The sequence below is a fragment of the Heliconius melpomene genome, chromosome 13 (genome assembly GCF_056956725.1).
Source record: "Heliconius melpomene rosina isolate 202511_hmr_F chromosome 13, ASM5695672v1, whole genome shotgun sequence".
Taxonomy (NCBI): domain Eukaryota; kingdom Metazoa; phylum Arthropoda; class Insecta; order Lepidoptera; family Nymphalidae; genus Heliconius; species Heliconius melpomene.
In genome coordinates this window covers 2,727,459-2,755,184 of record NC_140401.1, presented here as the reverse complement: position 1 = coordinate 2,755,184, position 27,726 = coordinate 2,727,459, and the positions used below count along the sequence as shown (strand labels likewise).

Genomic DNA, 27,726 nt, shown 5'->3' with positions numbered 1-27,726 from the left:
CGCTTACATATGTACAATACAAGATTATTTTTCTATCACGACTATGGAATAAATCCCAAAATAACTAAAAGCAGAGAGAGAGAGTCATTAACGATGTTAATCATAAATTTATCAATGGACCCCCAAAGTGCTCAGCGACGCCACACTGAGTATTTATGTCGCTACAATGAAGTAGTTGTGAAATAAATTACTAATGCATTATGTTACCTTACTAAATGTTGCTTAAATATTCTTTTGTTACAGATTTGAAGTACATTTCATTGGAAAGTTAATAAAAGGTGAGTTTAATCAGCATTTCCTTAATTTTCCTGCATTTTAATTATTAATTTTTAGTTTTTGCTTTTTTTCATAATCTATGCTTATTTGTATTATATATAAATATAACGTGAAAATAAATAAACATTCTAATAATATATTCTTATTTGAATGATACTGTACGTATATCTACATATATTTAAAAGCTCCAAGCGTTTCACGCTTTAAAAATCAAAACGATTTCGTAGAAGTAACACACTTAGCTAACATTTGTAGACAAGCATAGTACGAGTGTCATTTCTATATAAGTACGTGTCCTTACATAGTAGAGCTTGAGTTAGTGGTGAATCATTTAACACGACACTACATTTAACATTTTTTCAAGCATCACAGTTTTTCCTGTATATAGCAAGGTAAAACCTAGTTAGTTGAGACACTCCTTTCTCCGATTTACCCCCGAGTTTGCGACACTGATTGAATAACGGAAATCAACGTCGTTAGCCTTAACTTCTTCTTCTTCTTCTTCTTCCTGGCATTAATCCCGGCTATTTACCAGGGTCTGCCTTCCTACTCAACCTACTCTACTTTGCACGGTCTTTTGCGTCCTCGCTGGTTAGACCATTGGCTCTCAACGTCGTTAGCCTTACCATTGAAATAAAAATAATTCAATCTCTTGTATGTGGACTGAACTCCTACCATCGCGTTTGCAGTCAGATGTGGCCCCACTGCGCTACGACGGTCTCAAATATTTATAATTTTAATATAAATTAAATGTAGAGTTAAGTAAATCTTAATATTAGATATTAGTATTAATAATTATATCAAACAATTATAAATAACAAGGAATGTTTTCTTCTGACGAGTGTTGGAATTTTGCCATTTTTTCAATCCTGCCAGACTAGAGTTATTTAGTGTCGCTAAAGTTTACTAGCTTATTTACAAAACTATTTCATACTTTTTTCTTTATTTGCCTTAATTTATCCTATATTTCATGTCAATAGAGGCTAAATTGATATAAGTCCTTCCTAAGTAAGTTCATTCATGTAAACGACTTAAGCACTTAAGCCTAAGATAGACTATTAAAATTTAGTGTTTTTACCTTTATTTTTTATCTTTGGATGTTTTAAATTTACATCTCTCGACAAACTACAACTTTAGTAACTTACTAAAAATTTACAAAATATTTAAAGCAACGTGTATTATATGACAGAATATTAAGTAGGGTCCACTACTTACTTGTACTTACTACATCCTTACCCTCATATCATATAAAAATAAGGGTATTGCTTAACCCATAGGAAAAAAAAATACTGATTAAATATTCTAGTATATGTTTGTTAGAATACAATGGAAATGTAAGAACAAATTTTATAATTTTATCCACATTAAATATTTGAACATAGAAAAACTAAGTTTTAGTAAAAAAGCGAATTGAATATAGCCATGACTCTTAAATTAATTGGGTTGTCAAAAGCAAAACAAGGGTTTTAGAATGATTTTAAACTTTTTTTGCTCTTATTGTAAGATAAACGACTGGCCTTATCGAAGAGGGTGGCTCCATAATTAAAATTTAAATTCATGTCAGGCTTATAAATGTTCCTGGTTTCCAATACATTTAAGTGCTCGTAATTGAAATTTAGTGTTATATCATTTTTATGGTGAAATTTTAAAGTTGAAAATCGGAAATGCTGAATTGAATTCATAATCAATTTTATGAATTATATTTTCTGTTTAATTTAATTTTATAAATGAATCTAAAATTTATAAAACTTCACGCTGTATCCTGTCTCTTGTGCTGTCTAGTGTTAACACACTCCGTTTACATTAAAGTATTTCTTTTTCTCCGTTTCACCGAATTCTGGAGGCTTTGCGTGTTGAGTGGCGAAACTCAACGCTGCGCTTAGCCTCGTTACCAGAGCAAGAAAAAGAAAATACTAAATACTTCATTTCCTCGATTGAGAATCGAATCCACAACCTGTCGCGTTTTAAGTCGCTTTTTTGTGCCCGTGCGCTACGACCGGCTTAAACTAAATTACGGTATGCATATAAAATACAAGTAAAATTGTTATTAAACAGAAATTACAGAAAAAAATACTTTAACCACGAAAAAAGACTATATAAAAATACTTAAATATTAGAACTACATACATACTTATACGAGTATCAACCACACGTGAATGGAATAACTATTTTATGAAGGTTTAAAGATTACAATATAATATGCTATTCTTATATTCTTACTTGAAAATATTTACATATTATACTATGAAATATACTGGATTCGTAAAAATAAAAAAAAACTGTGAAAACCAGGCAACCCTTATTGCCGGGAAGAAGGAAGGCGACGTATAATTGCTCTGATTCATAGCTGTGTAGAGGTATCGATTAGCTTTTTGTGAGGCGTTTAAGACCCAACATGATAAATATCTAGAGCTGCACGTAGACTACGGCTTTAGTAAATTTTAGGATTCATATAAATTAAAATATTAAATGTTATCAAGAGTCGTATTGAATGAGTTTTAAAGATTACTTTTAATTTAGTTGATTTGAATACTATTAAGAAAATATTTTTGTTGGACCTTTAATGGTTAGTGGTTATCTAAGCAATTTAACAAAAAAAAATATTGAACATTTAACTTAGATTTGAACCTAAAGAAAATAAAAAAATACTGACATTTTCAAACCGGCTCTAAGTCCAGCTTTTTTATCAAAATACCACGAATACTTTAAAAAACCATTAAACTTTTTACGACGTTTAAAGATATTATGAAAACTAAAGTTTTCTAATACACTTGCCACCTAAAGATATTGAGTATCGGCTTCCACTTCCAGTAAGACTCATAACCATTGAATGGCGCAGACGTCGCACTCGCATACTCGGTGTTCGTGAGACGCATCCAAATAGCTCCTGTGAAGTAGACTAGGGTTCTCTATTGTAAACTTATTTAATCAGAGCAAACTGGAATCTACTTCTACAGCTGGTGAAATCTTTCTTTATATACTTGTTATAAAAGAAATATAAAATCAATATATTTCTTGATTTTTAAATACTTTTTAAACATTATTATCATTAGCATCATGGTGGATATTGGGGACTCATATAAATACTTAATCGAAGTCCGCAACTTTATTTGCATGGGCTTTAAGACGTAAAATGAAAGATTCCGTTTTCTCCATTTTCCCTTCCCTTACTGCTTTCCTCTATTCCATATCTTTAACCTTCCTTCATGCCAAATTTCAACTTTTAAAAGACCAGTGGTTTCGTTACGTTGTCTGTCAATCACTCAGTAACAGAAGAGAAGAGTAGAGTTTTATATATTTAGATATCATTATAGTACATGATGCATCAATGGAGGAATAATAATTTTAAATATACAAATATATGGTCAACTATTTTATAATTTACTTAAGTTCACCTTCATTACAGCTTCAGTTTCTCTGAAAAAATTAACACATAAAATACGAGATATTTTTACTACGAACAGTAGAATTCTCCTAATCGAATTACTTTCGTCTAATACGTCAATATTACTTAGCTCGGATTCACTGTGATACTTTGCAAACTTATTTAATCAGATAGTGCGACGTTAGAGTGGAAGCAGTTTCCTGTGATATTTTTCCAATAAAGCTCCAAGTATGAATTCTCAGAGGTCTTCTTGCTTTTATTTACTTTGGTAATTTTTATTCCAAAATTTTATTTACTGTCACAGCGTTGAGTTTCGCCACTCTACAAGCAATGCTTTCAAAACTCGACAGAATTATACATACCTATATTGGTTATCATTTTTATCCTACAAATAAATGTTGTTTTTAATATTATTTTAAATATAAACTGTTATAATTATATTTATAGCAACAAACATAATCTTGCCATATTTTTAGTATATTTAATATTATAATTTTCTTAGTAGCAGGTGGCAACCCTAGATCATTAAAGAATCCGTGTTCGTTACTTTTGAACGCGCGTCTCGGAACGACGCGACAAGGCGGGAATTATGATTAAAAGCGGTTAGCCAAGTGTTTAAAGTGGTTTACTCTAATAGATAAAAAATAATAATAAAATTGTCATCCTCTCTAGATAATATATAATATGTAAATCCAAATACTAATATAATAATTACATACAGTTGATTGGAGGTAAATGGAATTTAACGAGACTTCTCATATCACTGAGAGAAAAGTATGACTTAATAATATAACACAATAAAATCCCTAACGTTTACAGAGGTACTATTGAGAAAATAATTGAAGTTAAATAATTTGGGTCCAATCATTACAAGCCAGTCGTAGCATAGGGTCACAAACGTATGTGATGCGACAGGGTGTGGGTTCGATTTTCACTCAAGGAAAAAAATATTTAAATGTTTTCGTTCTGGTATTGAGGTAAAACACGGCGTTGAGTTTTGCCATTCAACAACAATGCTTCCAGAATTCGGCCGATAGTGGGATACAGAATAGACTTAATACGAACGGAGTGTCTTACCACTATGTTCCCTCCGCCTAACCTGCTTTGTTGAAACTAAAAAATATATCTTTAACACAAACGATATATAAAATGTAATAGTAATATTTGAATCACATAATTACAACATAAACATTCCGCTGTACTCCTTCGTATCTAGTCTCGTCAAAGAATTTGCAATTGTAATATGTTATCTAACTTCCTCCGCACGTTGAAAGCGATTTAAAGACTTTCTTATACATTCATACATATGTAGGTATAACAATAAAATGTTACATATGTAAGACTTGACTAAATAAAGACTAACTAAATATATTGCATAGAATGTAGTAATTTTGTATAGTTCGCCCATGACTTACAGAATCCACAACCCTTTGAAGTCAACGAGTCTATCATAAAATATATATTAATAAAAAACATAAGAAGTGTAATATAAAAAAATAATAAAATAAGAAAAGAAATTCGTTCTTACAATGTTTTTTTAATAGTTAACGTATAAAAAAAATCTCTACCATTTATAAAAAATCACTACTTTTCAAATCACTGTGATGACCTTATAATTTGTGGTTTATATCCTACATAAGAAACTTACATCTACTTTAAGTTTTGTTGAGTTTATATTAAATGCGTCTATAATATGTGGAAAAGGTTACGGGAGGTCTCCGGTTCCCAAAGACTTCCCAGGCACCGAACCGGAACCACCCCGCTATTGTAATAAATGTTTTTACAACAAGTGTAATGACCTCTATTTTTGTTAAAAAACATTTTATTATGTTTACTATTATATTATATTTACTAAAAATATAAAAATAATTTATATGAAGATATATAATTTTAAAGACATAGTATGTTTTAAGGAGTTTATTTTATTTAAAGAGAAACGAAAAAAAAATGTCGGTATTATAATCACGAATACTTTGAATATAATTCAACGCCAATTTCAGTTATATCAACTAATTTGAATTTTAAATGTTATTAATTAATTCACTTTTAACGACTATTGACAGACATTTAAAGACATCAATGCTAAGAAATCCGCTGGCAATTTTTTAAATTTATTTATTTAGCTTTACGTTGTAACCCGCACATTGCAGAGTAGGTAGGTAACCTAATGTTAAGTTTCCGTTTTCTACTTTCCGTCGAATTCTGGAGATATTGCGTCTCGTCCAGCATAGCCTCATTACCAATATAAAATATTTCATACCCACTAATTGAGAATAGAACCCTCAATCGTCTCATTTATATAATAGTCATACGCCTGCTCTAATTATGATAGAAAAATAAAAAAACGTAAAATTCAAAATAAATCGTAAAAGAATATGAAATTAATGAAGATGAAGATCCTAAAATAGCTAAGCAAACAATAAAGCTGATACACGACGTATTGTCTATGTAAAATACATAATATGTAAGTAGAGTACGAACAGTTTTATATTACAGAAACAAATTGTGTAATGGATTGAAACGAAATATATTGCTAAATCGAGTGTCTCGTCTCTTGTTAGAAAAGCAAGAGATTGTTTAGGAAATTTTTATTGTTACATTCGTATATATTTGAATAATTTTATAAAATCAGCCTTATATTTTTACGTCTAGTCTTCACTAAGGCACTTACCATATCGCTGTGTACTTTTCCAGTACATTAAATATTCCACGTGGCTATTTGTTGTATCCCTTACTCTGTTGGTCTATAAAATTAGTTCAAAATTGATTCCCCTATTTTAAGAAATTTTATTTTATACGTTAAACAGGTATGATATAATACTTAATACCTATTTAATTCCTTTTTTATTTTTAAACGCTTGTCTCGTTTTGGCAGGTTCATCTATATATATAAAATCGAAAGGTCACTCACTCATCACGAAATCTCAGAAACTACAAGTGCTAGGAATCTGAAATTTTGCATAGGAGTGACTTATAGGACGTAGGTGCTCGCTAAGACGGGAATTTGCAATATTCGACTTCTAAGGGGTTGTTTTTGGGGTCGAAAGTTTGTATGAAACTTCGTTACTACAAATGCTAGGAGTCTCAAATTTTGCATAACGTCACTAGGACGTAGTCATGGAGACAGAAATTAATAATAACATAGTTCACGCGGGTGAAACCGCGAGCGGGCCGCTAGTACTAAATATATGCAATAGGTAGTATTATGTAGCGTTATTCTAAACCATATAATAAATGATTGTATAGTAAAATATAAAAAAAAAACTTGCAAATATAAAATACTGAGTTTTAAATATCTATAACAAAAACAGCGTCTAACAGCTGAACGCGAAAAACAAACTTCGTAAAATGCATGAATGTACAATGAAGCTAAGTATTGTCAACAACATTCCTTACCGACGCGCGACGTGCACTCTCTGCATCTGCTCCTTCTTAGAATATAATGTGCTTCTGGTAAATACTGATATTGTAATATTACATTATTAAATGCAATTTTTTAATGCATTCTGTAAAAAGTTATTATTTGGCCTATATTTACGAAATAACTTTCAGTAAATTGAGGCTTTTACAATTAGATTTATGAGATGGCATTGTTCTTGAATGAAAAGCCAGAAAACAATTTCCAATATCGTTAAACATTAATTGGATAGTTTAATACAAATGGAATATTGAATGTCGTTTTCATATAAATTTGTCAAATAATAATTTAGCATATCTATGTATTTATATTATGTACCTTCTTACGTCAAAATTGGAAGTTAACTTAATGTTAACTAAGTTTTGATTTGAATTTAAATTTTACCTTTTAATCTAACTTCACCTTTTAACAATCTATTGTGAATGTGGCAGACTCGTATCTCGAATTGGAACGAATGAATAACTAATTCCAAGCTTAGACTACTAAATAGATATGAAAAGTTGAGTATAAATGTTTTCTAATTGAGAAACTTTTGTTTATAAATATTTGTAAATAATATAAAATTTAATGATACTTGTATATTATCATGTATGCTTTATCTAATCATATATATTTTACAAAAAGGTAATCTCAAAATCTTCAAGATGCTTCAAAAATGGAGAATTTATAGTAAGAAACTGAATTATACACCACATTCACCCATAATTCTCTTCAAACCCACAATAAATGTACCACTTATGTTTGAATAGTTTCCGAAATGCGTAATCCGATTATAAACTACGTACGAATCCCGCATATTTACCTAGTTACCTACAATTATATATCAAATAGAATCAAAACAAAGTGTATTCCACACTTTACCTAATTTGTAAATATATTTTTTTAATAAATTAATTTAATTTTGAGTGTAAATTGAAATTTACATATAAGTAGGTATTACAAAAATGTGTTAATAATATTGTTTTGTAATTTAAATCTTCCATTAGTATTCGATTCAAAATCTATAATACATATTAAAAATATTAAAAAATTAAGTAAAAAATATTGTAAAACATATATTACGTTTATAACAAAGCTGATTTCAACAAATCAGATTCGGTTGGGACTTTGGCGACGTTAAACCACTCATACAAAGTTATGTTCTCTTCCAGAGCTCTAAACTAGTTAGGAATGCCTGAACGTCTCCTCACCAGAGGTCGGGAATCCCACAAACTACTAACTTTATGGGACTTCTGAACAGATGTGACTTGTTTAAGGTTAACGGCGGGAAGGCCAAGGTAGTATCCTTTATAATTTATATCATATCACTCTCACCACAATGGGGACCGGAAGTGTCTTAACGGGAACAGAGTGTCTTAACACTGGGTTCCCAGATGCCCTCTCTGTACCCTGTTATGTACGGGATACATTGCGAAGTTTAGAAGAGAGAACGTTAGCCCTATATGCATACTTATATATTGGTTATTGGGTCTTTCAAACTAGATTTACTCGTACGTTACGACAATGACAATATACTGCTCCGAACTTTTATTTGCTGTGCATTCCATATGTCGTTATTGATCTTGCAATTCATACAAATATCTTCTATCTCTCTATTGAGCCCATCTTTATTATGTCGAAAATATAATATTTTATTGTAAGTAACTTTATGTTTTCATGATTTGCAAACGACCCTGCTCCAGCTTGTATTAAACCATTATTTATTTAGTAAACTGAATTGGGTTCGTGCTCTTTTACATATATACCTATACTAGTAGCCCCTGTGCGGATTCGCCCGCTTATTTCTTATTTAATATGATGTATGTATATTTAATGGTTAAAATTGGTTGGAACCTTTTAGTATATTTGTCAGGGATTCAGTGTGAAGCTAAAACAATATAAACTAATAATACAATAATTACTTTCATAAATATTTTATATGCTATATAAATATGTAACATATTTATTCTATAGCATTCTCTAAACGTTGCAAATTTTATAATTCAGTATAAACGTCTAATAAAACAGATCATATTCAATATTAAAATGCTGTTCCACTCGGATCTTACATGAATATTTATGAAGAAAACATTAAGCATTCATCTAATTACGCTATATCACTCAATTTTGCTGCTTTACATATTATTTAACCAAAGAAGTCAACATTCTTTGTGAATCTAAAGCAGAGATAAAACTGTCATAGAATAACTCAGAGAGAAATTTTTAAAAAAGTAATATTAATTTTAAAAGTTGTCATTTTATTACATTACATTACATTACATTTGTTGTATATGTTTGATTTCCAATCATCAAAGTGTGTGTCGAATTTAATTTCAATTTGATATACATAGGATAATGCTGATATGCAAAATTGACAATCTTTAATTTTAATTAATATGAAAAAAATACCAAAATTAAAAACGCGACAGGTTGTGAGTTGGACCTCGGTCTAGTATCGAGGAAAAGCGCTACGTTAAGTTCCGCCACTCAACCAGAATCCAGAATTAGACGGAAAGTGTGGAGCGGAATGTATTAACACTAGGCTCCCTCTACCTACCCCACTACATGCGCGAAGCTAATAAAATGAAATAATTAAAACTTCCATTACCGATTTCATCACTATAAAACTCAAGTCAAAACACAATTAGGCATATTCTCAACCCATCTCGGGTTCCAGTGAACTGGCGCGTCTGCATCATTCATTAGACTTAAGCCCAGTAGTTGGACTTTGGAGGCACCGCTTCTTGGCAAGCCGCTTACGTTCCGCCCGAAAATTTGCACAAACTTGAAAATTTAATGAACAAACCGAATGCGCTATCTCGAGAAATTACTTTTTCTCATTTAACTTTTTTTTCTGTGCATATTTGTTTTTGTTTGTTGAATTTAACTTGTTTCTCGGTTTGATGGGTTGGCGTGTAATCAACAACTGTGTGGACGCTTTTTATGTATTAATATGATATAATAATATTAATATATCTAATAATATATTTTACATCGTAATTCGGTTAATTTTAAGATCACTATTTTTATTTCTGTGTCCTGTTAAAATAGAGTTCATGAGTTCGATTCTTACAAAAGTAATTTATTTCGATATAAAGCAGCTATTATCGAACTCAACTATCAATTGTAACTTTATATAATTCTTAACAAATTATTACATCGGCAATAATATAAAAGAATATATATATGCACGAGAGGAATTATTTTAACCAGCCCGCACCTAAAACGTTCTAAAACAGATATAATAAACGAAATATTTAATAACATATAACCCTCCAGAAATATGAACATTAATAATCCATAAATAGAAATTCCAATATATTCCGTATATGTTACATACCGCTATATATCGAAACGTGGGTATGTCTGTCCGCCCACGCTACCTCGTAGTACTACAAAAAAGCTTTTACAATTTTAAGCTGCTTACTAACCGCTAAAGCGAGTTGGTTTGTTTATATTAAACCTGTACTATAACATAATGGTGCGAGTAATAAACCCAGCATTAGTTAGCGTCGGTCACGCAGCGTCGCGTGTAAAATTGAAATCGACGTATATAAATTATGGAATACTAGGAAAGTTGTAACTTATTTCATGTAACTTTTAGGTGATGTTTAGATTATGTTATTATGATTTATGTATTCATTTTTTATTGTAAATAGATTAATCGAATAACGTATAAAAAACTAATTCGTTATTCGAATAATTGTTTTTTGAATAAATACAATTATTTACTATTCGTGAATGATTATAGTAACGAATTTACTATAATACGTTTATATTTCAATTTCTTCGCTCTGGTGTCGAGGCAAAGCGCGGCGTTGAGTTCTGCCACTCAACACGCAATGCCTGCAGTATACGGCAGAAAGTGGGGGACGGAGTGTATTAGCATTAGGTTCCCTCTGTCTACACTGTTGTGTGCGTGAGGCTGATTTAATTTAATTTTAACGAATAATTCATTCGTTATACGAATATTTTTTGCCTAACTCTGCTACATACGTGGTGTACCACTTAATAAAATTTAAAAGCGCTAATTAAAATTTTGTTTTGTACTGTTATTAAAATACAAACATCAACATTTTTAATATAAGCTTATTAAGCTTATTACGCTCAATATGTCGGTCTAATGGCTATAAAGTTCCGCCGTTAATACATATTATATATTTTTAAAAACCTTTGCGAAAGCGAAAACAATTATTTTTTCATCTTTTATATTAAGATTTGATTCTGTAATTAAATTTATTGTTATCAATTTTAAGAAAGTTTCTCAATTATTGATTAAGAATATATTGTATTAATATGGTATGGTTCTTTAAATCTGGCGTTCCGAGCGTGCCAGTTGAGCACATATCACTTCGCCAATTGTATTAATAACAATGAGTAAGTTCAAGTCTCGCACAAAGGAAGTATTTACCTATAAAATTCGTATACATTTTTTTCTATGCGCTACTATCGAATATGTGTTACTAAAACGAGAAGCTTTCAAATTTAACTGACAATATTACCACGTCGGAATATTTAAAGTCGAATCACAACTGACTATTGTTGGCACGGTTCAAGGGCGAGACGCCGGCTGCCAAGGTCACTCCACGAAACCTGCGCTGGTAAAATGCTACTGTTTAAATTCATTGCTATTAAATAGGCACACAGTGAAACAGTGTCTGATTGTACACGTGATGGTTGTTGGTTCGATTCCCCTTGGGACAATAATTATATTAAAGTATGCACCATTTTCTCTTCTGTTAGATAAAGACAAAACGTTGCGGTAAGTTATCAATTAAAAAAATATTGATTATTGAGGATGGAGTGTGTTAACTTTTGATTCTCTTTGCTTTACTGGATTCATCTCTGAAATCTAAAAATTATTAATTATTTAAACATGAAGAAACTTAATTTAAAGTATATATTTTTTATCATTATATTGGCTTTGTTTGTTAAAATTACAATATTAGGTTGTTTTAATATCGACGTACAATATAGATACTAAAACCAAAATAATACCTCGTTCAATTAATTATATAATTTTATACTCGTACTCTGTGAATCATCATTTCAGTAATTTCTCACAATTAATGGGATAGAATACGATTATATTTAAGCTGTGAAGCCGCTTAAGAACAATTAAGCATTTCACGCTTGAGTCCCAGACACGTCGACAGCAGAATCTCAATATGTATCTGTGGATTTAATTGCTTATGTCGGGGATATTGTCGTTTAAATCCTTATTGTTTTCATTTTAATTTGACATATTAAAATCTTTTTTACGTTTTATAATTTATTTTATGAGGATTTTTTTATGTGGCAACATTGATTTAGTCTTAAACTTAAGTACTGGTAGGTACTAATGTTATAACTTTAAATTACTAGTGGTTATTTTATCTAATTAACAAAAAAAAAACCGGTCAACGGAGAGTACAATTGATAAAAGTTGTCAATCTTAAGTTGGAGGGCGTACGTATGCAATCGTTTTACATGAAATACAAATATTAATATTTTGTATATGAAATACTTATTTATAAATTTTCACTTTTCAGTTTTTCTCCTTATTTTATTGTAATTTCAACTTAATGCCCAAATTTCATAACTGTAGGTCCGCAGAAAGTAGGTATCCTATGCATTTAGTATGATTACGCGGCGAATTTCATACAAAAGGTAGCAAAAACGATGCATAAGTGCTTGTTTCTTTTGATTGTGTCGATTTAGAAGCTAAAGCTTTTTCTGTGCTTCTAATTTCAGCTCGGTACCTACACGCTATCTCAATACAAATGGTTTTGACGGACGGACAAACGTTTTTTATAAGTACTAATTTAAAAAACTTTACTTGGCGATCGTTAAACGAAAAAACCTTTACAGTTTCTACATAACTAATTATTTTTCAATGACTTTATCTCGCTCTTTATAATTTATTACCATTTTATAGTAATCAATCTAAGCAAACCATCATATTATATCAATTGCATCCTCTACGCGGGCTTCATCGATGGCTTCTTTTAATTAAACAACGACACACACCGATTGAGTAATAAATTATATGGCTTATTGACTTTAGACCCTACTGTGGTGTAACAGAGAATGAAATTAAATAAACTAAAGTAAAATGTTTTGCATAATCTGAACAGGTTTACGTTTCTACTTTTTTGTAGTCGGCATCTGCTTCGAGTTAACTTGATAGTCCACTATGTTTATATATATGAGCGAAGGCATCTATTGTTATTGAAAATATTCATTTTTTTTCTTTAAAAATATTTGAAATTGTATATTTATTATTTAATTGAATATTTGTTGTGTGTACGATACGTTGAAATTTCAAGGTATGTGGGTGATTCGCAATTGATTATTCTTACAGAAATTAATATATTAAAAAAAACGCGTCTGTCTCTTTTTGAAGACTGGTAAAGCAGCTGTAGGTCTTCTGGTGTTACGCGGGTTCTTGGACGGTGGTGGTTCTTATCATTAAATGACTCGTTTGCCGTGTTTTTTCCTTAAAAAATATATATTTCTTTCTCGTATTCGGTTATACAAAAGGCGTTATTCCGTGGCCCAACAGAGAAATGTCTCCAAAAGAGAAAAAAAAGCTACCCTCTCAGTCTACCCCGCATCATGTGAAGATGTGAAACAACCGCTGTGTGTGAATGCTATAATAACTACGATTTAAGAATATTAAAACCTTTAAGATAGCTCCTACAATACATATATATCTTCTATATATATAAAATCGAAAGGTCACTCACTCATCACGAAATCTCAGAAACTACAAGTGCTAGGAATCTCAAATTTTACATAGGAGTTACTTATAGGACGAAGGTGCTCGCTAAGACGGGAATTTGCAATATTCGACTTCTAAGGGGTTGTTTTTGGGGTCGAAAGTTTGTATGAAACTTCGTTACTACAAATGCTAGGAGTCTCAAATTTTACATGGACATCACTTATAGGTACTCATGGAGACAGAAATTAATAATAACATAGTTCACGCGGGTAAAACCGCGAGCGGGCCGCTAGTTATTTTATAAAAATATAGATTCTATATAATACATATAATGGGGTTCACTCCTTGATCGCATTACAGTTCATTCAAGTGTAGTAATATCCTGTTCCTAGGATAGACTTAAAGTTACCCGCTCGCTCACTTATTTTTTATGTAAATGTATATATATAAATAAAATACAAGTGTCCGTTTGTGATATGAAGGGAAAAGTGCTTTTAAAAACTATTTCTTTTAAAAATATATACAGATATTGCATGAATAAAATTGTGAATGTATGATCGCAGCGGAGTTTGCACCTGAGACTTTGCAAACAGCGCTTTTAAGTGCCTTAGCCAACTAGTTTTGCCCATTTTAATAAAGTTATTATAACTTTGTTGTTGTATTTTACTTTAATTTATGTACATATGTAAAAAAAACAATATACAAATAGAGTATTAATTCTGGTATCTATAAATATGACTAAACTATTGAAAATTCATAGAAGGCATCGCATCCCAATTTGGTAAAAGCACAGGTGGCAAGACAGCTGTGTAAATATATAAATGGAGATATTTCATATATTTTAATACATAAAATAACAACACAAACGCATTTGATGCTAACCATATTTGTTCTTAATGGGAAGTTACGATCTACAGCTTAGTATGTTGACCTATCCCCCCTGTCTTTTTTGCGCTGGTTCAATTATTTGACATTTAAAAATTATTTAAATAGTCAAAATAATTAAATATGGGCATTAAAATCGTAAAAGTAATAAAAAAATTTTTTTTTTTCTAAATTTCTGGACTAGTAATATTTAATTGTATTGGTCTTTCATCGCATCAGGGTGCATTCGCGCGCTTTAACTACTACTCCCAAGATAGAGTTACAAGTAACCAGTTTAGCTTAACCAGATCTAGAACTCAGATGCGCTTTATGCTGCTGACATTTCTTGCGTTATGTTGGCTTCATTAAAAACTTTGTTCTGAGTAAGAAGGCATCGCTTATTATAACTTATTCATGTTCAAGTTATTACTCAGTTTATATGAAATTAATTTGAAATTAATTGTAAATATGGAATTTTAATTTTTGAAAAGAATTTTATTAAACGTTGTTGTATGAAGAATATGAAAATATATTTTAGTTTGCTGAGACTAACGTTTAAGACTTTAAGTCTTGTTTAATATTAAAGTAACTTTAGCGTTGCAATTTTGTTCGGCACATCCTCTATAAAGATATACAAAGAAACTTATATTATATTATAATAATATTATTTTGAAATATACCTAAATAAACTAAGAGTAGTAGTGTACGAGAAAATTTTGCAAATAGATATAAGTAATTTTTATCTGCATCAAACAATTTAATTATAAACCTAAATATATTCAGGCATTTTTCTATTACAATATGAAAAAAAAAAATTAAAAAAACCACTTATTTAGCGTATTATTACCATGAGTAATAAAATTAGCGCCGAACTTAATAAAAATTCCAACACTACGAATCCTTAAACACTATGCATTCCCGACGATCCCAGTAATCTTAGAAAATACCCGGTATTTAGTTAGTAAATCTGTTTCTACCGCAGCTAACACAGCGTTAAACTAGGGTTTAGTATAGTGTAGTAATAGCGCTGTTTTAATTAAAACAGATCTCGAGGCATTCGCCACCTTATTTGTGGTTGAGACGGTCTTTGAAGACATCGCCTTTCTCTTTAATATAGCAATTTGTATGTCCTTTCTTCAATTTAGTACTAGTTGTGTCGAATATGATTATTTAATATTAGACAAAGTTGCATTTAATGCTGAAATAATTGTTGGACTGATGGTTTTTGTATGTATTATTCGATGAATTAAAAAAATATCTAATTTGATTAATTTAAGATCGTTTATATGTAACCTAAATTAACCTAAATAATCCTTAACCCAAACCCCCTACCCTAGAGTAGGACACATAAGACTAACTGTCTCTCGAATTCAACTAACAAATGACATTATAAACTTTAAAAAATAACTATACTTATATGATAATTTCATATTAAATAAAATAATTTAACGACCATCACAAATCTGTGCTTTAAAATATAATTATTTTTTCATTTGTGAATTAAATTGCAAATGAACACAACATTACATTGGTTCAATATAAAATTATATTTTTCCGCAGAAATTACATTCATGATGTAAATTTGATACTTCAGAATACTCGTTACCTCCACGAGTCCTATTCGAAATGATACTCGTTGACTTACTTTCCATTTTATTTTACTTTTAAAGTAAAATCGAGATTCCATGCTAAAAATGTCGTTTTATATATAAATGTACATCTTTGTAGGTACTGGTTGTTGATGTTACATTGCTTAATCTAAACATAGGTGTGGGTTCAAATATAACTCGAAAATATTCACTCGTTACTGAAAGAATTTACCTACTTTTTACTAGACTTTTGACTATTTCCCAAGATGGCAAAGGTATTAAAAAAATGAAAAACAAATCCTTAATGCAATATAGTACGTTCATTATATGAGAAACATAGTAGGTGCTTATATCAGCTGTTTGTAAATGATGTCATTCACGAAGTTATCTAATCGCCATCTCTCTATAAAGCGAGAGTAAATCCTCGCACTACTAGCCAAGCATACATCACACTCCCTCGCGCCATAAAAACAATAATAAAACGATGCTTTCGCTTTTAATTTTAAATGAACTTATACCGTGTATTAGTATATGATTGTTAAAGTTAAAAAAAATACGAATATTACTTGTGTTCTGTTTAATTTTTTTTGCTCTCATAATTTTGTTATAGTAGGAAATTAGTTGAAAAAGTTATGTAAGTGTGAAGAATTTATTATTAAAGTTTTTTGTCTCTATCGGGATTAGAATCTGTTGCCTTACAGGAGAATTTTGGTTTGTTTGGTATCAAATGACGCTACGTTAAAAATTTAAAAAAAAGAAAAAATCTAAAATGTATAACGAAGTATGGAGTTTTCTAAAATTACATGTCGACTGATACTGTCTTTTTAATGTGCAAAATTCGAGCGTCGCATAAAACTAAAACTTTGATACATAGTACAAAATAACTTTGTTCATTCTCATTATAAAATAACACATAATTATGCCTGCACTAGAGACACGTAATAATTAATTAAAACATAAATATAAACCAAATAATTATATTTTGTTACTTCTATATTCTATACCCTATTTCATATTCCTGTTTATAACAATTTATTAAATTTATAGCGCGCTAGTGTCTTAACAATAAACTAGTTATGAATTTCCCTGACAAAGTGTTCCTAACGAGGTCATGTCATACAGAGCCCGTGACGTGATGCTGCACCAACTAACCATATATCGCGTTGCCAATTACATTAGGTGTTACATAGCGTGTAATTTCTCAACTCATGATTGATGGATATCGAACCCTTGGCGACGTCCTTAACATCAATCTCTGACAGAGACTTTACGACAAATTTCCGCACTATTGTAAATATATCTATGTGTTTATATTTTAAAGTATACTTGACTTAGGTTAACACGTTTAGTGTTTCTTTTAGTCCAAGTCTACTATAAATATATGTACAAACGGGAATTGAACCTACAACCATCGAATTTATTATGACAGTCTCCACTACTTATATATTAAGTTTAATACACTTATGTAGCTCTAACGTAATAGCTATGACATATTTGCATAACGAGGTGAAGGGTATTCTGCTCCGCTAGCCAAGCATTTAACGTGATATTGTTAATTACTCATTTCCATACATAACTGTAACGCTTACGTTTTCTATGAACCTGATCATGGTCATAAGTGATAGTAGGAGCGTCGGTTAACTTTTAACAAAAAATAAACTTCACGCTGTATCCCGCATACAGCAGGTTAAGCAGAGGGAACCTAGTGTGAAGATATTCCGTTCCCCACTTTCTGCCGAATTGTAGAAGCATTGCGTGTTGAGCGGCGGAATTCAACGCCAGCAGAAATATAAACCTAAATATATATATATAATTTCCTCGAGTGGGGATCGAGATCGATCTGATCGATCGGGGAGAGCCCTACAAAATACTAGATTTTGCGTGGACGATATGTGTTTTATTTTTTTCCATTAAACAAATAGTACCGTTTAAAAAGTAATTGAGCTGCAAATAAATTTAACAGCCAGCGTGTTCGATCACGGCGTCCGCTCGTCGAGCTGACAGCGAAATCAATCAGGGCGACGCCACGTGTTTTTGTAGTTCAATCGGTTAGAACTGAGAGCATTCAGATAATTAAGAGTAAATTTTAATTCATATAGCCGCAGCTTTTAAAATGATTGCTGTGAATAAATTTATCAGTTATAAATAAAATAATTTGACTTTTTATGGTAGTTTTTACATGTGACATGCATATGTCAATATTATATTTCATAGTTATTATATGATTCTATCCCACATATAGCAGGGTAGGACCCTAGTGTCAAGACACTCTATTCTCAATAAGGCACTTTCGTTCCCGCAGATGTTTGGAGGCGTTGCGTGTTATGTAGTGGAACTCAACGCCGCGCTTTACCTCGTTACTAAAGCGAGGAACGCCCCTACGCCAATATTGGCCTCAAAGAAACCCTACATACTTAATTAGTTTTAATATAAATTGAGATAATTTAGTTTTAAACATTCAACGTTACATCATTTTAATCTATTCTATATGCAAATATTCCTACAAAATTAATACGCTTATAAACTTGTGTAATTACATAAAAAAGGGTAATAACTACATATATGCCTTATCTTATCATATAATCAAATTTAATGTAAATCAGTTTTGCCATCTCTGTGTGAATATCAAAAGAACAAATGCCATAAATATATAATCTTTTGCTGTAAATTTTGTTTAACCATCATAATATTCGATAAGTTTTATTTTAACGTCTATAACTAACTAATAATCGTGGGTGCCGACAACGTTGGCTCCCAGCAAATGCAGCAGATCCGTATCTCCCTACGACGAAGCAGCATTGTGCTTATGGGCAAGAACACCATGATGCGTAAAGCTATCAAAGACCATTTGGAGACCAACCCAGCACTTGAGAAATTGCTCCCTCATATTAAAGGAAATGTCGGCTTTGTGTTCACTCGTGGAGATCTCGTTGAGGTCCGTGATAAGCTTCTGGAGAACAAAGTGCGCGCTCCAGCCAGGCCTGGTGCAATCGCTCCATTGGCTGTGGTCATCCCGGCCCATAACACCGGTTTAGGTCCCGAAAAGACTGCTTTCTTCCAGGCTCTGTCCATCCCTACTAAGATTTCCAAGGGTACTATTGAAATCATCAATGATGTCCACATCTTGAAGCCTGGTGACAAAGTAGGAGCTTCTGAGGCCACTCTCCTTAACATGTTGAACATCTCTCCTTTCTCATACGGTCTTGTTGTTAAGCAAGTATATGACTCTGGTACCATCTTTGCCCCAGCCATTCTGGACATTAAGCCCGAGGATCTCCGTGCTAAGTTCCAAGAAGGTGTGGCAAACGTAGCTGCTCTTTCATTGGCCATCAGCTACCCAACAGTGGCTTCCGCCCCTCACTCCATCGCCAATGGATTCAAGAACCTGTTGACCATTGCTGCTGTCTCGGACGTTGAGTTCAAGGAAGCTAACACTATCAAGGAGTTTATTAAGGACCCAAGCAAATTCGTCGCTGCCGCTGCACCCGCCGCCGCAGCCGCTGCTCTAGCGGCCGCCGCCAAGGAAGAAGAGAAGAAACCCGAGAAGGAGGACTCTGAGAGCGACGACGACATGGGCTTCGGTCTCTTTGACTAAAACTACCATTGAAGTCAAGTTATTCATGCTTCACCATCTCATTATGGTGACAAGTTGTAAGGGGATGTTTGCAATGAAGGTACTCGCGCCGCCGGGTCTGGACACCCACATGGCGGCCATTTTGTATCTCTCATTGTGAATATACACTAACTATTATACTACTATTATAATTTTACTTATTCAGCTACTAATAACCAAATGAGATGTTTCTTAACACTCGCATTACAACACTAAATCAAAAGTCAAAAGTTAATTTCACTAGCTTTAGTCACAATTGCGAAATATTTATTTCTTAGTAAAAAGTCTTCCAATATTACTTTCTAAGAATTCTTACTAGCCCCAAATGTGGAAAAATTGTACAACTTTATAAACAAACCCCAACCATATTCGTGAACAGGTCCCATTCTAGCCGTGTGGTTTAAATTTAGTTCCCGCCCCTCATTCAGCGATATTCTGCTGAATTTTCCTCTCACCCTATTTTTTATTTCTTTCTCGGAATCCTTTTTAGGTGCTTTACGTCGAGATGTCTCTAAAGTAATTTAAATAGACTGCCTTGAAATAGTCTCTTATCAGTTTATTTGGTCTGTGAAATTGAATCGGGGAGTAAAATTGTAATATATTTACGATCTCATACATTATTGGGTGTTTGAAGTGATACAATATTATCATTATCTTTTATCGAAAATACTCAAGTCAACATTGTGGAATTGACACTCATAAGGTCCATTTAGTCATTTTTTTAACCGACTTCTGTAAGAAAAGGAGGTTATCAATTCGACTGTATTTTTTTTATTAGCGTAACGCTTTATTCCGTATTTGACAGAAGAATCTGAGAGAACTGGTATCAATACATTCTATTCGTATTTCTTCTTAATATAATACAACCCTGGCTTAACATAGTTTTTATATATATATATATATATATATATTTAGGTTAAACTCCTATTGTTTCTCACTACTGTGAATTAAAAGTTTTATCGTTTTATCCACTCAGCTTTACTTTCAATTACGTTCGCTAAGAAATCCAACACACCATAGTATCGGCTCAACGTGAAAGCTGAAGCTCGTTAGTTGATATGTGATTAATCAGGCAGCCGGATAGCCGGCGTCCCGTAGACAGGGATAATCCACCTCCCTAAGGTATTGTACGCTCTTTCTAAAATACACTAAGTAAATTAAAATACTTTATTTATATATTTAAGTGCATTTCAGTTCATGCTGTTAAATTGTTACTTAAAGAATTGCAATAGAAATTTTCCATTTATTTGTTTTGGTGTCGAGGCAGAGCGCAGCGTTAAATTCCGCAACTCAGTATGCAATGACTCTAGAATTGGCGAAAAATAGAGATAGAGAGTATATTAACACTATATTTCCTCTTCCCTGTTGTGTGCCAGATACAGCGTCAAGCTAAAAAAAGATTACTTATAAATATAGAGAAAATAATAAGGTAAAAAAAACCAGATGTAATTTTGTAAAGCACACCTGATTGACTCATTCTTTTTATCTGAAATTACATTTATTGCCGGAAATAGAGTCAACGATCGAATAACGTGATTCTACTTTTTTAATGAAAATATGCATAAATCTATATACGAGTACATATATTAAAACTTCATTGAAATCAGTAGGTGCAAGTACAATGTATGGAGGTATAACTGATTCATGTATTGCATGTTAAATGGCTGAACTTAACGCCTCCATTAACCTTATTACCAGAGCGAGGAAATGAAAATATTACATATTAATTTAATTCGAAATCGGAAATCGAACGCATAACCTACCGTATGTACAGTCGCACGCACCACGACTGGTCTCAAACAGTATAGTACAAGTGGAATTACATTCAAGGCAAAAGAACTTTAGCTTTGTACATGTCTACATGTGGATTTTCACATGTAGCGGTTAGCAATTTCCCTGGAACTTGTTCTGTAGAATTTGATACAGCCTCGTTTTTGCGCTACGAATCGGTGAAGTTTCTTAATTAAGACGAAGCCAACGTCCTTAATTGTCTTTATTGTAAAAAGAAGTTGTCTGTGTAATAATAATTTTGGAACCAATCATGCATTATATTTGTTAATATTCGTTTTTATATTTTTATTTTAATATTTACGAAATTTAAAAATTATAACGCTATTTTTTGCGCAAATGGCAGCATATTCATAAATATATATTGAAATAGCTGTTACCAAAATAGATAGGATATTCTTAATAAAAAATATTCCCGAGAATACTCCATGTTAAAAATAAATATGACAATTTTAATATAAAGACCGCTGTGACACAGCGTGTTACTGTAAATGTGATAGTTGTGAGTTCTATTTCCACTCGAGGGAATCAATTATTTAATATTTTCATTTCCTCACTTTGCTAACAGACATAGACACAGTGCGACGTTAACTTTCACCATTAAGAACACAATGTCTCAAAAAATCTGCGAAAAATGAAGAACGGAGTGTCTTAACACTAGGTTCCGCTTACCTTCCCTATACTATATGCAGCGTGAAACTAAGAAAACACTTTTTGATAAGCTATAGATTAAATATTATCACTTTATAACAATAATCGTTTTGGAACTTTGCCTATGATAGTAGTTGAAGCTTTTAAATGTATATACTACAAAGTATGGGAAACATGTCCAACCCCCCGCTGGGGCCCCTTGTCGGGGGTCCGGATGCTGGAGACGTGCACAACAGACTTTTCCATATAAATAGCACGACATTAATAATAATTATATTTTATGTGAACATGTTTTTCAAGTCAAGTTTGCTATTATTTTATAGTACTAAGAATTATTTGTGTTTAATAAATAATAATTCATATTGTCTACTTCTAATATTTAACAGTATAATAATATATGATTTCTTTCTTTCTATAATTTATGATTTCTTATCCCAATCTCCATATATTACAATTGTAGAAAATCTTAGGCCGTCGTGTTTCAGGGACACAATCGTGCGACAGTGCATTCAATTCCCGTTTGGGGGAATTCATTTCGTACGTACGTATTCTACGCTACGAAACAATACAAAGCGCGGCGTTGAATTCCGCCATTCAACACTGGACCTCTCGGAAATTGAGCGGAGAGTGGAGAATAGAGTGTTAACACTAAATACCCTCTATTAGGTAGAGGATAAGATATGGCATGATACTAACAAAAAAATACAGCCTGATAAATCTCACATATTTTAAATTATAAAGATATTTGATATACACTCGAAAATTGTGATTGTACCTCATGGGAAGCATAAACGTAAATATACATATCGAACGACGTCCGCAACGCGCCGTCTGTCCCAACATCATTCAAATTAAGCCCATAACTGAAGGGCCATGGAGTTACTGAATGTACGAAATTTTGGAACTGTTAATTAGTCTTTATATCTTTCAATCTAGATAGATTATTTTTTAATAATTTATTCTGATAATATGTTACAGAAGAAACATTGTATGTATTCTGTTAATTATTAGGATATTTCGCTGTTTTAAAAGATCCTACTTATAAAATCAAAAACATAAAGATAAATTTAAGCTGTCAATTAAATATTGTGTTTATTTAGAACAAACATATCTGACCGCATTTCCTTATTTTAGAATCGGCATTGTTCTAATGACTATCGATTTTAATATACTCGTAAATCAAACAACTCTATTTGTTTTTCACACAACTAAAACAATAAATTAATAGCGATAAATGACAAAGAAGGAAACTTCAATTAAAATGTAGACATTATCATTATTAAGTGTAGAGCGGAGTGTCTTAACACTAGGCAAGGCAAGGTATATTATGAGGAAATAATAGAATATAATTATATAAATGTATGTCCAAATATTAATATAATAAACATAAAGGCAGATTTTGCAGTGAAATTCAGCCTATTAGCCTTCAACCCTCAGATAGGTAATCGAAGTTGTACGGATTGTCTACGTGCCTACCATTACAATACGATTGATCCCGTATAGAGGTATTTACATTGTGTACTATACTATTTTATGTGTAACTTATTGCTATAGGAATTTTTAATATTTTTCAATTTTTTTTTCTTTCTTTTTGGCAAATGCCAAAGCGCGAGGTCATATTCGGACAGATATTTATCTTAAAAGGAAAAAAATGCGTAAACATGTTTAGGAAATGTATTAAAAAATTAAGTTATCGGGACTCGAACCCACGTCTCTTGAAAACCGTCCTTTCCCTCTGACTGCAAAACAATACGGTATAACAAGTTACGTCGATATTCTACACATATGATTACATTCGTATACACTTTTTTACTTAAAGTGTTAAGAAATTTTTAAGGGAAATTTTTATTTTATACACTATATTATTATTATTTAAGAAATTAGACATATTTATTAGTTAAAGATCTCAATTAATTTGTATCCTAAAGATATTCAAAGGTCTATAAATCTAAATCATAGTTCATAACGAAAATTTATAACTGTACTTTTGGTATTATGTAATTTATAATTTTTGTACTATTCAGGCAAAAAACAATTTTAGCAATGTTATGTATAATAGGAAAAATATAAAATCAAACTAGATAAAAATACAGTTTTAAACGTGACATACTTTATTGAAAGGTCAAGTTATTTTGTTTGTGCTAATCCTAAACATTTCGACCTTTTCAATTTATATTATTGGAAAGAGAACAATCGCTTTTCTATAGGATTAGATTAGGATAAACGCCTAAAGGTAAGCGTCCTCTTGCCCATATCAATTGTAGATGCCGTAGGTACAAGCACCATGTTCCTAATCGTGATTTGACTTAAGTTTAATTCTTATATACATACTATATATAATTATGTATTGAAAGCCCGGTACAAAATGCATCCAAAATTTGGCGGAAAGTGGGAAGCGGAGTGTCTTAACATTAAGCTCTCATATCTCAAATATTTGCAGAAAGTAGAGAACGGAGTGTTGAAACTATGGTCTTTGTGAGGGTAACTAAAAAATCTAAGTATATTTAAAACACACAAGTTTTCAAATCTCCATATGTCTACCCTGAAAATAAAGATTCCTGAGTAAATAACTATGACGTCATCCTTTTGTTCAGTCGGGACGAGGGAAGAAAAATATTTAAACCACCAGTAGGAAGCATTGTGCTTATTCTGAAAATAACGAAAATACGTTCGTTCTTCATGTACTATTCATCATCCAACTCCATCACAACTGCGGAAAAAGAAATATCAGTTTATAATATAAAATATTTTATTACTTCCAGTGGGAATCGAATCTACAACCTGTCGCTTTTTCAGTCCTTATGCCCCTGCGCCAAGATTGGGTTAATAATTTTGTGGTATTTAACATTGCTATTCATAAATTAAACCTTTTAAGTAAGTATATTATTTAAAAAACCCGCTTTCATGAAATCATTACAATTTCACTTTTTAATATTATAAAGCATAATATTCTATGATAAAGTTATTTAATAAAAAATCTCAGATCTAAATTCAGAATAAGCGCCCCGTATGAGTGTATGAATTATTCATAACTTGTCCGCGCTAACGAATACAGAGGCAGTTTTCAAGGGCGTCGTCGCACCCTAGAAGTTTTTCCAAATTATGGCCGTTGAAAATTTTAATTTTTTCTTTATTGATTTGATGAAAATTTCAACGTTGGACTTGATAAACGTTTGTATATGAAGTATAGATTATACAGTAAGTATAAGTGAGACTCTAACTGCGACGGGTTGTGAGATACCTATGCAAGGAATTAAAATATTTTATATTTTCATTTTTTAGTTCCGCATTTTAGTTCCGCTATTTAACATGCAATGGCTCCCATATTAGGCTCTGCCTAGTCTGCTGTCTGCGGGATACAATGACACCACGTTAAAAAAAAAGTATATAATATAGTTTTACCTTTCTATTGATTACTTGACAAATTATCTACAAAAGTTACGTTTTAAACATATATTAAATAATTGGATTGGATAATTTAAATAAAGAAGGCCAGTTTAATAATTTATTGGTTTCAAATACATACAAAATGGGGACTTATCGCGACATTAAATCAAGTTGATCCATTTCAATGTCCAAATCATCCAGAAAACTAATCAATAATGAACCCTTTTCGGCTTGTCATTCTCTATATAGGGAACATAAACAGGTTTTTATATTATATTAAAAACCTAATAAGGCTGTTTTAGGTGAAATCAAATGATAGAGACATTCTTACTTTATGCTTAGATCCCTTTCATATTGTATGTATCCCGATAATTTGTTATATCTTATATCGTACCTGTAATAACTTTGGATAAATATTTAATTTTAGATGAAATTCGAAGCTTAAGGGCTGTGTTTTCCTGCTGTGCTGCAGGGCTGTATCCAGTAGTAACATAACTTCGCTTTTTCTTGTAAAATGACTTACTTCTATTAGAAAAAATATATATTAGTTTATAGCGCGATACATGGATTGCTAATGCCTTAACGTTGCAATTTGCGAATTGATAAGAAAATATATTGTATGTAAATTCAACCTACAAATTATTTTATTTTACTTATTCTAGTTCGAAGCTAAGACATCGATGCTATCATTTCATGATGATGATGATGCTCATCGATTCGCACCACAAGGCTAACACGAATTTTAGCACCGTGAGGATAAAAATAATATTTTTTTTTGGAAATTAAATGATAAAATAAAATTACATAATAAAATGAAATAGGCAATTTTCTTGTAAGTCTACCTAGAGGCCACTTTTAGTCTTAACTATAGATACATTTCTAAGAAAAGTGGAGCGAAATAATTCTATGATTTCGTCCACCACTACAATTTGTGATGGTATTTTGTAGTCTTAAATTACTGTTATAAGAAGACTTAGAGAAGGCCACAATAAACAATTATTTACATTCTCTCTAACTTTGATTGTTTTGCTCTATCTTATTATAGTTTATACAGCGAAATGCTCTTAGTGCATCAAGAAGTACGACAGTTCCGTTGAAATTCTCCAATATATTACAATTACGACAGAAAAGGTCAAAAAATGTTTTTATTTTTTTAATATTGAAAATTTTAGGTTGCGCTAAACGTAAAAACATTTTGTTTCAAATAAAAACAATAAACAAATGGGCCTTTAAGTAGGTTTGAAACTATACATTTTAGTCTTGCACATTCAGACATTTCCAAAATATATTAGCTTAACGCCGCATCATGCATATAGCAGGGTAGGCAGAGGGAACCAGTAAAATTAAGACATTCCGTTCCCCTATTTCCAGACCTTACATGTGACGAAACCCAATGGGGATATATATATTTACCGTTATAATTATAATCAAGAAATGAACCGCAATCAGTATCTTAATCAAATTGAGCATTTAAATGTCACAAAAAAAGCAAAAGTCAAAGGGTAAAATGGTATCGATGTGGGTGAATTTTCCTTTTCCCAAATGGTCCCAGAGCCTCGAACGATGCGTAAAAGATGTTACGAAATTATTGGGTCCCGAGATATGTAGATTTCTTTCTTTTATCCTCCAAACGTTTTTTTTCATATTTATAATTTGAAACAGTTTTTATAAGATTTGTTGATCGTTAAGTTATATATTTTTTTATTAAAAAAAGGAAATATCAAAATTAAATGCTGTACTTACTTCAATTTAGTTCTTAAAAAACTATAATCTTAACTTACATAATATTTTAAAATGTTATATACATTTTAAAATATTATGTAAGTTATGAAAAGATAGAAAAACAGACGTTAATTGTAATAATAAAACTATTTTTTTATTTTACATTTTACATAAAGCTTATTTTAAATTCCGCTCAGAAAGTGAATGCAGTATCAACACTACTTAAAACTGATCCAGCTTCTGCAAATCAACTTTAACACTCCTTGAACTTCCGCCGTAAATAAAGTTTTAAGAGTTTTAATTGAAGGATTTTCCACAAGATTTCACGTTAATTAAAGTTTATTTTTAGAT

General features: G+C 31.5%; 1 protein-coding gene and 1 pseudogene across 10 annotated transcripts in view; both read left to right on the top strand.

Annotated features, from left to right (window-relative positions):
* Positions 1-27,726, top strand: part of stan (Protocadherin-like wing polarity protein stan) — a 144,096-nt gene that overhangs the window by 34,879 nt on the left and 81,491 nt on the right. For all 9 annotated transcript variants that reach the window (XR_014878630.1, XR_014878629.1, XM_085195932.1 and 6 more), the window contains exon 2: positions 244-278. The gene's annotated coding sequence lies outside the window, so the exon portion shown is untranslated. The remainder of the gene's footprint in view (positions 1-243; positions 279-27,726) is intronic.
* LOC146532459 (large ribosomal subunit protein uL10 pseudogene) lies at positions 18,949-19,950 on the top strand (annotated as a pseudogene). The gene has a single exon (XR_014878682.1). The product of XR_014878682.1 is annotated as a large ribosomal subunit protein uL10 pseudogene (transcript).